Source organism: Zalophus californianus, chromosome 7, assembly GCF_009762305.2.
Source record: "Zalophus californianus isolate mZalCal1 chromosome 7, mZalCal1.pri.v2, whole genome shotgun sequence".
NCBI lineage: Eukaryota > Metazoa > Chordata > Mammalia > Carnivora > Otariidae > Zalophus > Zalophus californianus.
This window is the reverse complement of record NC_045601.1, coordinates 117,692,743-117,707,927: the sequence shown is the minus strand read 5'-3', so window position 1 is coordinate 117,707,927 and position 15,185 is coordinate 117,692,743. Positions and strand designations below refer to the sequence as shown.

The following is a 15,185-nucleotide window of genomic DNA, read 5'->3' as shown; positions in this document are numbered from 1 at the left end:
TAGTTGGCCATAGAGTTCAGGGTCCATTTCTGAGTTTTCTATTCTGCTCCATTGATCTATGTGTCTGTTTTTGCGCCAGTACCATACTGTTTTGATGATGACAGCTTTGTAATTGAGCTTGAAGTCCAGAACTGTGATCCACCAGCTTTGGTTTTGTTTTTTAACATTCCTCTGGCTATTCAGGGTCTTTTCTGGTTCCATACAAATTTTAAGACTATTTGTTCCATTTCTTTGAAAAAAGTGGATGGTATTTTGATAGGGATTGCATTAAATGTGTAGATTGCTCTAGGTAGCATTGACATCTTCACACTGTTTGTTCTTCCAATCCATGAGCATGGAACGTTTTTCCATTTCTTTGTGCCTTCCTCAATTTCTTTCATGAGTATTCTATATTTTTCTGAGTACAGTTACTTTGCCTCTTTTGTTAGATTTATTCCTAGGTATCTTATGGTTTTTGGTGCAATTTTAAATGGGATCGACTCCCTAATTTCTCTTTCTTCTGTCTCATTGTTGGTGTCTAGAAATGCAACTGATTTCTGTGCATTAACTTTATATCCTGCCACTTTACTGAATTCCTGTATGAGTTCTAGCAGTTTTGGGGTGGAGTCTTTTGGGTTTTCCAAATAAAGTATCATATCATCTGCAAAGAGTGAGAGTTTGACTTCTTTGCCGATTCAGATGCCTTTTCTTTTTGTTGTCTGAATCTTGAAGCTAGGACTTCTAGTACTATGTTGAACAGCAGTGGTGATAGTGGACATCCCTGCCATGTTCCTGATGTTAGGGGAAAAGTTCTCAGTTTTTCCCCATTGAGAATGATATACGCTGTGGGTTTTTCATAGATGGCTTTTATGATATTGAGGTATGTACCCTCTATCTCTACACTGTGAAGAGTTTTAATCAAGAAAGGAATTTTGTCAAATGCTTTTTCTGCATCTGTTGAGAGGATCATATGGTCTTTGTCCTTTCTTTTATTGATGTAGTGTATCACACTGTTTGATTTGCAGATGTTGAACCAACCTTGCAGCCCAGGAATAAATCTCACTTGGTCATGGTGAATAATCCCTTTAATGTACTGTTGGATCCTATTGGCTAGTATTTTGTGAGAATTTTGGCATCCATGTTCATCGGGGTATTGTTTAGTCATTCTTTTTTTTGATGGGGTCTTTGTCTGGTTTGGGGATCAAGGTAATGGTGGCCTCATAAAATGAGTTTGGAAGTGGCCCTGGGTTTTTGTATTTTGGGAAATTTTTTATTACTGCTTCAATTTCTTTGCTGGTTATGGGTCTGTTAAGGTTTTCTAGTTCTTCCTTATTCAGTTTTGGTAGTTTATACATGTCTAGTAATGCACCCATTTCTTCCAGATTGTCTAATTTCCTGGCATATAGTTGCTCATAATATGTTCTTATAATTGTTTGTATTTCTTTGGTGTTGTTTGTGATCTCTCCTCTTTCATTCATGATTTTATTTATTTGGGTCCTTTCTCTCTTCTTTTTGATAAGTGGCCACGGGTTTATCAATCTTATTAATTCTTTCAAAGAACGAGCTCCTATTTTCATTAATTTGTTCTACTGTTCTTTTGGTTTCTATTTCATTGATTTCTGCTTGATCTTTATTATTTCTCTTCTTCTGTTAAGTTTAGGCTTTATTTCCTCTTCTTTCTCTAGCTCCTTTAGGTGTAGGTTTAGGTTGTGTATTTGAGACTGTTCTTGTTTCTTGAGAAAGGTTTGTATTGCTATATACTTCCCTCTTAGGACCTCCTTTGCTGCATCCCAAATATTTTCAACAACTGTGTTTTCATTTTCATTGGTTTCCATGAACTTTTTAAATTCTTCTTTAATTTTCTGGTTGACACATTCATTCTTTACTAGGAGGCTCTTTAGCCTCCATGTATTTGAGTTCTTTCCAACTTTCCTCTTGTGAGATTCCAGTTTCAAAGCATTGTGGTCTGAAAATATGTAGGGAATGATCCCAGTCTTTTGTTTATGGTTGAGACCTGTGAATTGATTTTTTTAAAAAAATTTTGTCTTGCTTTTATTAATAGCATTTATTTAAATCCAGTGTGTTTGTTTTCAGAATAAAATATATTTTACAAGATTTTATTCATTAGTAATCACTTATTCCTTTTGCTTTGTATGAACACTGAAAGAATTCCCAATTTATTTATTTGGATATCTCTACATGTTCCAGATTTTTTAATTTGTAGGCACTGCATAGTATATTTTTCTAAGTAGGTAATTTTTTTCTGTACAAAACAATGTTAAAAATTGTGAAGAAATGTGTGGTAAAAATTTCTTAACATTTCCACCTAAATCTTGCTTGGGAATTAAGGATTTCTTTCTTATATGTTCACATTATTTATGACGAAATATATTTTAATCCTCCATCTAACTTAGGATCCATTCTTTAATATGATAATCTATTTCTCTAATTAAGAAATATAATTCCTTTATATGACCATAAAGATTTCGATTAAATGCTATCAGTGGCAGTGAACTCATGACTTCCTTTGCGAAAATACTCAAATAGGAGAAAGTTCTTGTTATTAAAATTCTTCTTTATATAGAGCTCTAATATGACTCTTTACAACTTCAACCAGTTATTTCTAATCCTAATAGTTGAGATAAAGGGAGAGAGAGAGAGAGAGAGAATCTTCTTTTCATGACAAGTTTTCAAAATAATCAACTATTTTACAAGTAACTCAAATACTGTAGATTTCCCTGTTAAACATTATTTATTTATACTGTTAATTTTAGAGACATGTTTTCAGAACCTTTACAGTTTTGGGAATAATATACTTGATAAATTGCAGTTTGTCAAAATCTCTCTTAAATATGTTGCTTAGAAGTAAATGTGAAAAAGTGAAAAGTAAACAGTAAAGTGAGACTGTCACATCTCTCACCTCCAATTCTGTTTTTATAATGAGAAGGTCAGACCCCACTTATCTTTGTTATAATCACCCCTTAGGAACCATGTCAAAAATCAGAGTAGTGAACTCTTAAGATACTATGACTTTACATATTTACTAACTTACCATGATGATGGTATTCTAATTTCCAAACAAAAATAATAAAGATGATGGCTTCTAGAAATAGGAGAGGATAGGCATTTTTATGTACTTCAGGGTGGAATTCTGAAAAATGAATGCCAGAGAATTTCCTTATTAACATCCAGACCAACGTTATTACTGTTTCTGCCATAGAAGTTTTATTCTATACTTCTAGTAACTTATAGGTCTGTGACCAAGTTTCAATTTTCAGAGATAAAGCTGAGGGATCCCATTACATTTAAACACCACAGCAACAGATCATAGCAGCTACTTAGAAGACAGCATGGGATTGAATATCTCTAAAGTTAGGGAGATGTTTATCCTATGAGTTGTGAATAATTCTTGGGTGTGGACATCTCACAGTAAATGAGGGAATCTCTGTCAATTCCAGCTCTCTCCTTATCACTTTGTTATACTCTATGAAGCCGAAATTGATATAGCCAGACTTTGGTCCACCAACTAAATCAAGTCTGACATGTATTTTTAGAAGACTTGTGATTTAAGGATAGATTTCACATTTTAAAATCATCAAAAAAAGAAAAAAAGTGATGCAAAAATAATATGAAATTCAAATTCCAATGTCCACAGAACTCAGCTATGTTTAATCTTGGTGTATAGTCTATAGCTGTTTTTCACTACAATAACAAAGATGAGGAACTGCAATCAAGACTGTCTGTAGTGCAGTGATACAGTTATAACAACATCATTTGAGCAGCTTGACTATCATAGCATAGCCGCAGTTTATTTTATGTCTTTGTTTTATTACCAAGGAATACCAGTCAGGCCAAAACAAGAGAAGAGGAACAAGGTAGACTTTGAATAAAACATCTTAAATTATATTGGAGTGTGGATTCTTTTCTTACTGAATTATATGTATTCATTATGCAATGGCACTACAGTGGTTCTAAAAGAAAACAAAAGAGAGGGAAGATAGTGACAGACTAGGAAGAACCTAGGCTTGCTTCCACCCATGAACACAACTAGGTAACTATCAAATCATCTCAAATACCCAGAATCTGTCCTGAGCAGAACAAACTCCACAACTAGAGGTAGTGAAGAGATCATACTGAAGAAGTTAGGATGTGCAGAGTCATGGTTTAGGGGGAAATGGTTTCTGAATGCTTTGGAGGGGAGGGAGCTCTGGTCATGAAGAAGGATGAGAGAGAGAGAAAAGCACACAGGGGAATGAATAAGGAGAATTTTCCCCATAACCATTGGCTTGGAAAGTGAAATGTTTCCATTCCAAGTGGCTAAATTTCAATGAGAGGGGATTAACCTGAAATTTTAAAGGTCAGGGGCCTTGACTACAGGAGACGCTGGAGGCATTGGAGCTGCTCTTGGAAAGAAGGTAAACGATCCATGGACATGCAGCATGGAAACAGTGATCTGAAGAGAGCCTGGGGTACACAGTGGGGTAATTATTTGTTCTTCTCAGAGTATGTCCCTGAGAGGCAGAGTTCACAGAGACAACTCTCCAGGAACAAAGGAACTGGCTGGCATCATTTACTTTTCCCATTCCTCAGCAGAAGCACATGGCCACCTGTGTGAACTGGCCCAATGCCAACACTGGCTGCCTAAATTGCATAAACCAAGCCCCACCCCCCTGCACTCTGGTGGAACTTCCCTTCTCAGTCAAGCTAACCTCAGTCTCAGGATGACATGTCCCTCCCCCCAGAAGACAGCACAACCCTTGCCCACATGGTGTCTCCCAACCAGAGAAGTTTGCAGGGCCTCAGTTCTGGTGGAGGTGGTAACAGGTCTCATTTCACCAACAGACCACAACACACCTAGCTAAAATTCACCACATTCAGGCCAGGGACCAAAGAGTGCCCCCTGCAGGCAAAGAGAGCCTCTGAAGACTACTATCTGAAGGATAGAGCAATCAGAGCAAAGCTATAGAGCACATGCAGCACACACTAGAGACATATCCTGAAGCACCTGGCCCTGGACATTATATGACTTCTTCTTCATAAGGCCATTATTTTCAGGAATAGGAGACATAGCTGGCTTTTCTAACACAGAGAAGAAGGCAGAGACTTAGGCAAAATAAGAAGACAGAGGAATTTCTTCCAAATGAAAGAACAAGATAAGAGCATAGCCAGAGATCTAAACGAAACATATATAAGTAACATGCCTGATGGAAAATTTAAAGCAATGATTATAAGCATACTCACTGGACTTGAAAAAAGAATAAAAGACTTTGGGAGGGAAAATGGCAGCAGGGTAGTAGGACCATAGGCTCATCTCATCCTACAAACACAACTAGATAAGTATCAAATCATCCTAAATACCCAAGAAATCAACCTGAAGACTGACAAAGCTAACTCCACAACTAAAGGGAGAGAAGAAGCCACACTGAAAAAGTAGGAGGTGCAGAGACATGGTTTATGGGAGAAATGAATAAAAGGTGCTGTGGAGGAGAGGGAGCCGTGGTCATGGAGAAAGGCAAAAAAGAAAGGAACACACAGTGGAATGCACAAGGAGAGAGTTTCCCCAAACCCATCAGCTTGGGAAATGAAAAAGACTAAATTTCATGAGTTCTTACAAACAGTGGGACCTAAAGCCTGGAGTTTTAAACTTCGGCGGTCTTGGCTAAAATAGAGCACTGAAGGCTCTATGCCCTGCTTCTGGAGAGAAGCCAGGCAAACTAGGGAACAGACAGCATGTAAACAGTGATCTGAAAAACACTGGGGCACATAGTGGGGAGATTATTCACTCTTCTTGGAGCATATCTCTGAGAGGCAGCATTCACTGAGACAATCTTTGAGAACAAAGAAACTGGCTGTCACTGTGTCCCTCCCTTACCCCTTAGAATAAACACAGAGCCACCTGCAGCAAGAAGCATAGTGCTGATGCTATCTGCTTAACTTGCTCACCAAGACCTACCCCCTCGCACTCTGGCAGGACTGCCCCTCTTAGTCAAGCTTGCCTCAGTCCCAGTATGGTGGGCCCCTACCCCTGAAGACCAAAACCACTGCCTAAATCATGTTTCCTAACCAAACAGTTCTGCAGGGCCTCAATTCTGGTGGAAGTGCTGTCAATTTTCATATCACAAGCAAACCAGAGCACACCTACTTAAAACTTGCCACATTCAGGCCAGGAACAAAACACTGCTCACAGCGGGCATGGAAAGCCTCTGTAGACGGCTGACCTGAAGGACAGTCAACCAAAACACAACAGCAGAGCACAGAGCACACATAAGAGACGTTCCCTGAAGTACCAGGCCCTGGAAACTACACGACCTCTTCTTCATAAGGCCATTATTTTTAGGAGCAGGAGACATAATTTCTAACACAGAGAAGAAGACAGAGACTTAGACAAAATGCAAAGATGGAGGAACTTATGCCAAATGAAAGAACAAGATAAGGCCATAGCCAGAGATCTAGAGAAAAACAGATATAAGTAACATGCCTGATGGAGAATTTAAAGCAACAATCACAAGGATACTCATTGGGGTTGAGAAAAGAATAGAAGACAACAAAGGACCCTTACCACAGATATAAGAGGTAAAAAAGAGTCGATCAGAGATGAAGAGTGCAATAAATAATATTGAAAGCAGATTTGATGCAATGAACACAAGGCTGGAAGAATCAGAGGAACAAATTAGTGACCCAGAAGACAAAAATGGAAAATAATGAAGATGAACAAAAGAGAGAAAGGAGAAATATGCAAAAGGAGAATAGACTTAGGGAATTCAGTCACTCCATCAAACATAATAACATTCATATATTTGAAGTCCCAAAAGAAGAAGAGAGAGAAAAGGGAGAATATTTATTTGAAGAAATAACTGGAAACTTCCCTAATCTGGGGAAGGAAACAGATATCCAGATCCAAGAGGCACAGAGAACCCCCATCAAATTCAACAAAGGCAGACCAACACCAACACATATTGTCATTAAACTGGAAAAATATAGTGATAAAGAAAAAATTTTTTAAAGCAGCAAGACAAAAGAAGAAGTAACATAAAAGGGAAAACCCGTAAGACTAGCAGGAGATTTTTCAGCAGAAACTTTCCAAACCAGAAGGGAGCGGCATGAGATATTCAAAGTGCTGAATGAGAAAAATCTGTAGCCAAGTATATTTTATCCAGCAAGGCTATCATTCAGAATAGAAGGAGAGATAAAGAGTTTCCTAGGCAAACAAAAACTAAAGAATTCATGACCACTAAACCACCCTTGCAAGAAATATTAAAGGGTACTCTTTGATTGGAAAGGAGAGATCAAAAGCGACAGTATAAAAGCAGAAAACACAAAAGCAGTAAAAATGAGTATACGATAAGAAAAATAAGGAACTCACAAAAAAAGATATAAAATATAATAGCATATACCTATCATGTGGGGAGGACAGGAGAAAAGAATGTATTCAAACTAAAATTACCATGAACTTAATATAGACTGCAATATGCAAAGGAGGTTATATGCAAAACTAATGGTAACCATATATTAAAAACCACTGATAAACATGCAAAGAAAACAGAGAAAGAAATGTAAATATGTCACTAAAGAAAATCACCAAAACATGAAAGAGAGAAAGACAAGAAAGGATCAGAGAAAATCTCCAGAAACAATGATAAAACAAGTAATAAAATGGCAATAAATACATGTCTCTCAATAATTATTTTGATTGTAAATTGACTAAATTCTCCAATCCAAAGACATAGCATGTCAGATTGGATAGAAAAACAAAACTAATCCATATGCTGCCTACAAAATACTCATTTTAGACCTAAAGACACCTACAGATTGAAAGTGAGGGGATGGAGAACATTCATCAGGCAAATAGATGTTAAAAGAAACCCGGAGTAAAAATATTTATATCAAAAAATGAGACTTTAAAACAAAGACTATAACAAGAGACAAAGAAGGACACAATATAGTAATGAGGGGAACAATACAACAAGAAAATATAACAATTGTAAATATTCATGCACCCAACATGGGAGGACCCAAATACATAAAACAATTAAAAACAAACACAAAGGATAATAATACCATAATAGTAGGGGATTTTAACACCCCACATACATCAATGGACAGATCATCTGAGCAGAAAATCAACAAGGAAATAATGGCTTTGAATGACACACTGGACCAGATGGACTGAACATATATATTCAAAATATTTGATCCTAAGGAGCAGAAAACACATTCTTTTCAAGTGCACATGGGACATTCTCCAGAATAGATCACATCCTGGATCACAAATCAGCCCCCAACAAGTACAAAAAGATTGAGGCCATACCATGCATAGTTTTCACCACAGTATTCTGAAACTTGAAGTGAACCACAAGAAAAAATCTGGAAGACCACAAATACACGGAGGTTAAACAACATGCTACTAAACAATGCATGTGTCAACCAGGAAATAAAAAAAAATTTTTTTCAAATATACGTAGAAACAATTGAAAATGAAAACAAGATGGTCCAAAACCTTTGGAATGCAGCAAAAGCAAACCTAAGAGGGAAGTGTATGGCAACACAGGCCTACCTCAAGAAGCAAGAAAAATCTCAAATAAACATCCTATCCTTGCACCTAAAGGAACTGGACAAAGAGTGAAAAACAAAGCCTCACGTCAGCAGAAGAAAGGAAATAATAAAGATTGGAGCAGAAATAAATAATATAGAAACAAAAAAAAGAGAGAGAGAAAACAACAACAACAAAAAAAACCAAGAGCAGATCAATCAAACCAGGATCTGGTTTGTTGAAAAAATTAATAAAAACCTTAGCCAGATTTATCAAAAATAAAAGAGAAAGGCCCAAATAAAGAAAATCACAAATGAGAGAGGAAAAATAAGAACCAACATCACAGAAATACAAATGTAAGAGAATACTATGAAAAACTACATGCCAACAAGTTCGACAACCTGGAAGAAAAAGGTAAATTCCTAGAAATATATCAACAACCAAGACTGAAACAAGAAGAAATAGAAAACTTGAATAGACTGATAACCAGCAAAGAAATTCAATCAGTCATCAAAAATCTCCCAACAAACAGAAGTCCAGGACCAGATGGCTTCCCAGATGAATTCTACCAAACGTTTAAAAAAGAGTTAGTATCTGTTCTTCTCAAACTGTCCCAAAAAATAGAAATAGAAGGAGAACTTCCGAACTCATTCTACACGGCAAGTATTACCCTGATACCAAAACCAGAAAAAGACTCCATTAAAAGGGAAATTATAGGCCAACATCCCTGATGAACATGGATGCAAAAATTTTCAACAAAATACCAGCAAAATGAATCCAACAATACATTGAAAGAATCATTCACCACAATCAAGTGAGATTTATCCCTGGGCTGTGAGGGTGGTTCAACATTTGCAAATCAATCACTGTGATATGTCACAATTAATAAAAAAATAAAGGATAAGAACTACATGATCCTCTCAATAGATGCACAAAAACCATTTGACAAAGTACAACATCATTCGTGACAAAAACCCTTCAATAAAGCAGGGATAGAAGGAACATATCTCATAAAAATAAGGTAATATATGAAAGACCCACAGCTATCATCCTCAATGGGGAAAAAACCGAGAGCTTTCCCTCAACAGTCAGGAACAAGGCAGGGATATACATTCTAACCACCATTATTTAAGGTAGAACTGGAAGTCCTAGACTAAGCAATCAGACAACAAAAAGAAATAAAAGGCATCCAAATCAGCAAGGAAGAAACCAAACTTTCACTATTTGCAGATGACATGATACTCCAAATAGAAAACCCAAAAGACTCCACCAAAAAAATTGCTAGACCTGATACATGAATTCAGGAAAACCACAGGATACAAAATAAAAGTACAGAACTTTGTTTCATTTCTATACATTAATAATAAAGCAGAAGAAAGAGATATCAGGAATCAGTCCCACTTACAATCACATCAAAACTATAAGATACCTAGGAATAAACCTAGTCAAAGAGGTAAAAGATCTGTATTCTGAAAACTATAAAACACCACAGAAATACAAAGTATTATAAGATAATGTTATGAAACATAATATTCCAAAAAATGTACAAGCTAGAAGAAATGGATAAATTACTAGAAAGAAACTTCCAAAACTAAATCCAGAATTTAAAAAATTTGAACAGACTAATTACTAGCAAAGAAATTGATCAGTAATAAAAAAAATCCCCCAAAACAAGTCAAGGACCAGATGGCCTCATAGGTAAAATCTACCAAACAGTTAAAGAGGAGTTAATATCTATTCTTCTCAAGCTATTTCAAAAAATAGAAGAAGAAGAAACCTTCTAAATTTATCCTACAAGGGAAACATTACTCTGATCTCAAAACCAGAAAGACACTACTTAAAAAGAAAACTACAGGCCCATATCTCTAATGAACATAGACAAAAAAATCAACAAAATCATAGCAAACTGAATCCAACAATATGTTAAAAAAATTATTCACCATGATTAAGTAGGATTTGTTCCATGAACACAAGGGTGGTTCAATATTGCAAATCAGTCAACATGATACACCAAATTAACTAGAAAAAGAATAAAAATCATATGATCATCTCAATAGATGTAAGATAAAGCATTTGACAAAGTACAACGTCCATTCATGACAAAAACTCTCAACAGAGTAGGTGTAGAGGGAACATACCTCAACATAATAAAGGCCATATATGAAAAACTAACAGCTATCATCATACTCAATGGTGAAAAACTGAGAGTTTTTTCCCTCTAAGATCAAGTGCAAAACAAGGATGTCCACTCTCACCCTTTTTATTCAACATGGTACTGGAAGTCCTAAGCACAGCAATCAATCAAGAAAAAGAAATAAAAGTCATCCAAATTGGTGAGGAAGAAGTAAGACTTTCACCATTTACAGATCATATAATATTATATGGCGAGAACACTAAAGACTCCACTATAAAACTACAGTGATTGATCAATTAATTCAGTAACATCACAAGATACAAAATCAAGGTGCAGAATTTTGTTGCATTTCTATACACTAAAAATAAGTAGCAGAAAAAAAATTAAGAAAACAATACCATTTACAATTGCAACTAAATAAAATACCTAGGAATAAATGTAATCAAGGAGGTAAAAGACTTGTATTCTGAAAACTATAGAACACTGATGAAAGAATTAAAGATGACACTGATGAAAAAATATTCCATGAATTGGAAAAATTAATATTGTTAAAATATCTATAGTACCTAAAGCAATATACAAATTCTTGAAATCCCTATCAAAATACCAACAACATTTTTCACAGAACTTAAACAAATAATCCTAAAATTTGTACAGAAGCACAAAAGACACTGAAGAGCCAAAGCAATCTTGAGAAAGAAGAAGAAAACTGGAGGTAACACAATCCCAGATTTCAAGATACATTATGCAGCTGTAGTAATCAAAACACTATGGTACTAGCACAAAAATAGACACATAGATCGTTAGAACAGAATAAAAAATCCAGAAATAAACCCAGAACTATATGGACAATTAATCTTTGACAAAGGAGGAAACAATAACCAATGGGAAAAAGGCAGTCTCTTCAACAAATTGTGTTGGGAAAACTGCTACATGCAAAAGAATGACACAAGACCACTTCTTACACTATACACAAAAATAAACTCAAAATGGATTAAGGACCTAAATGTGAGACCTGAAACCATAAAAATCCTAGAAGATGGCAGAGGCAGTAATTTCTCTGACTTTGGCAACAACATTTTTCTAGATATTTCTCCAGAGGCAAGAAGAATGAAAACAAAAATAAACTATTGGGACTACATCAAAATAAAAACTCACACACTCACACACACACACACACACACACACATACACACACACACACACAAGGGAATACTATTCAGCCATAAGAAAAGAATGAACTCTTGCCATTTGCAGCAATGTGAGCTAGAGAGTATAATGCTAAGTGAAATAAGTCAGCCAGAGAAAGACAAATACCATAAGATTTCATTCATATGTGCAATTTAAGAAACAAACAAAGGAAAAGGGAGACAAAACAAAAAGTAACTATAGAGAACAAACAGAGGGTGACCAGAAGGGAATTTGGTGGGGGGATAGGTGAATTAGGTGATGGGGGTTAAGAATACACCTATCATGATGAGCACTGAGTTAAGTATACAATTGAAACACTACATTGTACACCTGAAACTAATATAATGCTGTATATTAACTACATTGGAATTAAAATTAAAACCTTAGTAAAAAATATTTAAAAAAAACAAAAAGGCAACCTCCTGAGGGGGAGAAGACATTGCAAATAATATGTCTGATAAGTGACTAATGTCCAAAATATACAAAGAACTTATAAGCAATTGATGAATTACTGAACTCTACAAATGAAATGAATGATACACTATGTTACCTAATTGAATTTAAACAAAATAAGTTAAAAGAAAAAAGAACTTCTACAACTCAACACCACCCCCCAAAAATTTTTCAAATAAAAATGTTCAGAGGATCTAAACATTTTGCCAAAGAAGACATACAGATGGCTAACAGACACATGTAGAGATACTCAAGATCACTAATCCTCTTGGAAATGCAAGTCAAAACCACACTGAGATATCACCTACACCTGTTAGAATGGCCAAAATCAAAATGACAAGAAATAACAAGTGTTGACAAGGATGTGGAAAAAGAAGAATCCTTGTGCACTGTTGATGGGAATGCAAATTGCTGCAGCCACTGTGTAAAGCAGTATGGATGTTCCTCAAAAAATTAAAAACAGAACTACCCTATGATCCAGTAACTACTGGATATTTCCACAAGGAAAATGAAAACAGTAATTAGAAAAGATATATGCACCCCTATGTTTATTGCAGCATATTTACAATAGCCAAGATATGGAAGAAACCCAAGTGTCCATGGAGAGATGAATGGATAAAAATGTGATATCTGTCTACACTGGAATATTACTCAACCATAAAAAGGGCAAGATCTTGCCATTTGCAACAACATGTATGGACCTACAGGGTACAATGCTTAGTGAAATAAGCCAGTAAGAGAAATACATATAAGTTATGATATCATTTGTATGTGGAATTTAAGAAACAAAACAAATGAATAAACAAAGAAAAATAAAAACACAAACAGACGTTTAAATACACGGAATACAGTGTTGGTTGCCACAGGAGGGATTTATGGGGAAGTGGTTGAATTAGATAAAGAGGTTAAGAGCACACATCTTTTTTTAATGTTTCAAGTTTTTATTTAAATTCTAGTTTGTTAACATGTAGTATAATATAATTTCAGGAAATTCAGTGATTCATCACTTACATACAACATCCAGTGAAAGAACACACTTATCTTGATGAGTACTAAGAAATGTATAGAATTGTTGAATCATTATAGTACACCTGAAACTAACTTTGTATCCTTATTATACTTCAATTAAAAAAAGAAAAATAAATATCTACCAAAAAGGTTTTGTAGAAAATGCTTCTGAAGGTAATCATGTAGTCCTATATGTCATTCAGATTATTTAATTTTTTTGAAGGAAAAGTGACTTAAATAATAAATGAGATAAATCCAAGTAATAGTTATCCTTATTTAATTGATCTGGCTATAATATGACTCCATTATGTCCTCATTTATTTTAGTTTTATATTATCATCTTTCTTCTTACTAGAGACAGTTCTTTATTTCTCAGCCAAATGCCTGATAGGGAGAGTTGGATTTATTTACTTTATCACTACTGGTACTATTTGAGCAAGAAGTTCTTGTCTGGCTGTCCTCCTAAGTACTTTGGTCATCTTCCAGATCAGTACTTTTGGTGTTGCATTTCATCTTCCTCTAAAGCAGGAAGACTAGACTAACTGCTTTTGACTACCTGTCATGTACAGTAGACTACCTGTCATGTGCAGTAACACTTATTCTCTCACTGATATGTTGTAAATACCCTGGTAGAGGTAAATAACAGTAACTTATTGCTATATCAGCTGCCCATTTTTTAATCAATGTCCTTAAAATTTCTACAGTAAATGTAATGTCTACCACTCCATTTTTTAAAAATATAGCTTGATTTGCATTTCTATAAAACATTGTTTCTATCTCCCCACCCCCATTCTCCCATGAGAGAATGACTCTCATTCTCTTACTTATTTTTGTCTTCATATTTTTCCACTACTGAATATTATTTTGACTTTAAGCAAAGGATTATATATATGATGTATATATAAAATCATAATAAGTAAGGCAATGAGAAAAATTGTCTTAAATTTCAAAAGTGATAAGGAATTATCATTGAGGAAAAGAATATGAGAAACTATATATCCTATCCTGATATATTTGCCTAAGATTCTAAATAGATTAGTCAATAGTAGCAAAAATGCCTCTGTGTAAGATATGGTCTTATATATAAACCAAGAAAACATAGGAGAAACTTTATACCACTATGTTTGACACAACTTATTGGGGTAAAAAGGAAATAAGTTCTTTTTTAAAAATATTACAAAACAAATAAAAATTTAAGTTAACATCAAAGTAGTCCAATGTCATATTCTTGCATGAAGCATTTTTAGAGCATAATATAAATCTTATGCAAGTATAACTTGAATGATACTCCACTGATGAACGATTTTCCATTCTGTATCTGCATACAGATACAGTCCTTGATGATTTATTTTTTCAACCATAAAAAGTTACTTACTTACTCATAGTCTTATTATACATCGATTTTTAAAGAACATACTGTGAATCAGAAATATAGTCAGTATAGTTGGTTGTGAGCAAGATGGCAGAGGAGTAGGAGACCTAAATTTTGTCTTGTCCCAGGAATTCAGCTAGATAGGGATTAAACCATTCTGAACACCTATGAACTCAACAGGAGATCGAAGAAAAGAATACAGCAACTCTCTGAACAGAAAAGCGACCACTTTCTGAAAGGTAGGATGTGCAGAGAAGTGAATCTGAGATGATATTCGGGAAGATAGACAGCGGGGGAGGGGGCCTCCGTCGGCCGCTTCTGGAAAGTGATAGAGCAGCAGAGCACAAAATCAGAAATTTTAGAAATCAGCTCTGCTGAGGAACATCACTCCAGTGACTAAGCAGGGGGTGGAACCCTCACTGGGACAGTGTGGTCTCAGGACCGTTGGGGTCACAGAAAGACTGGGGGTGCCTGAGTGTGACAGAGCTCCCAGGTATCAGAGCAGGGAAGCCAGCTGC

General features: G+C 35.4%; 1 long non-coding RNA gene across 1 annotated transcript in view; it reads right to left on the bottom strand.

Moving 5' to 3' along the window:
• Positions 1–15,185, bottom strand: part of LOC113927649 — a 33,564-nt gene that overhangs the window by 12,501 nt on the left and 5,878 nt on the right. The window contains exon 2 of the long non-coding RNA XR_003521693.2: positions 3,032–3,130. This is a non-coding gene — a long non-coding RNA (uncharacterized LOC113927649). The remainder of the gene's footprint in view (positions 1–3,031; positions 3,131–15,185) is intronic.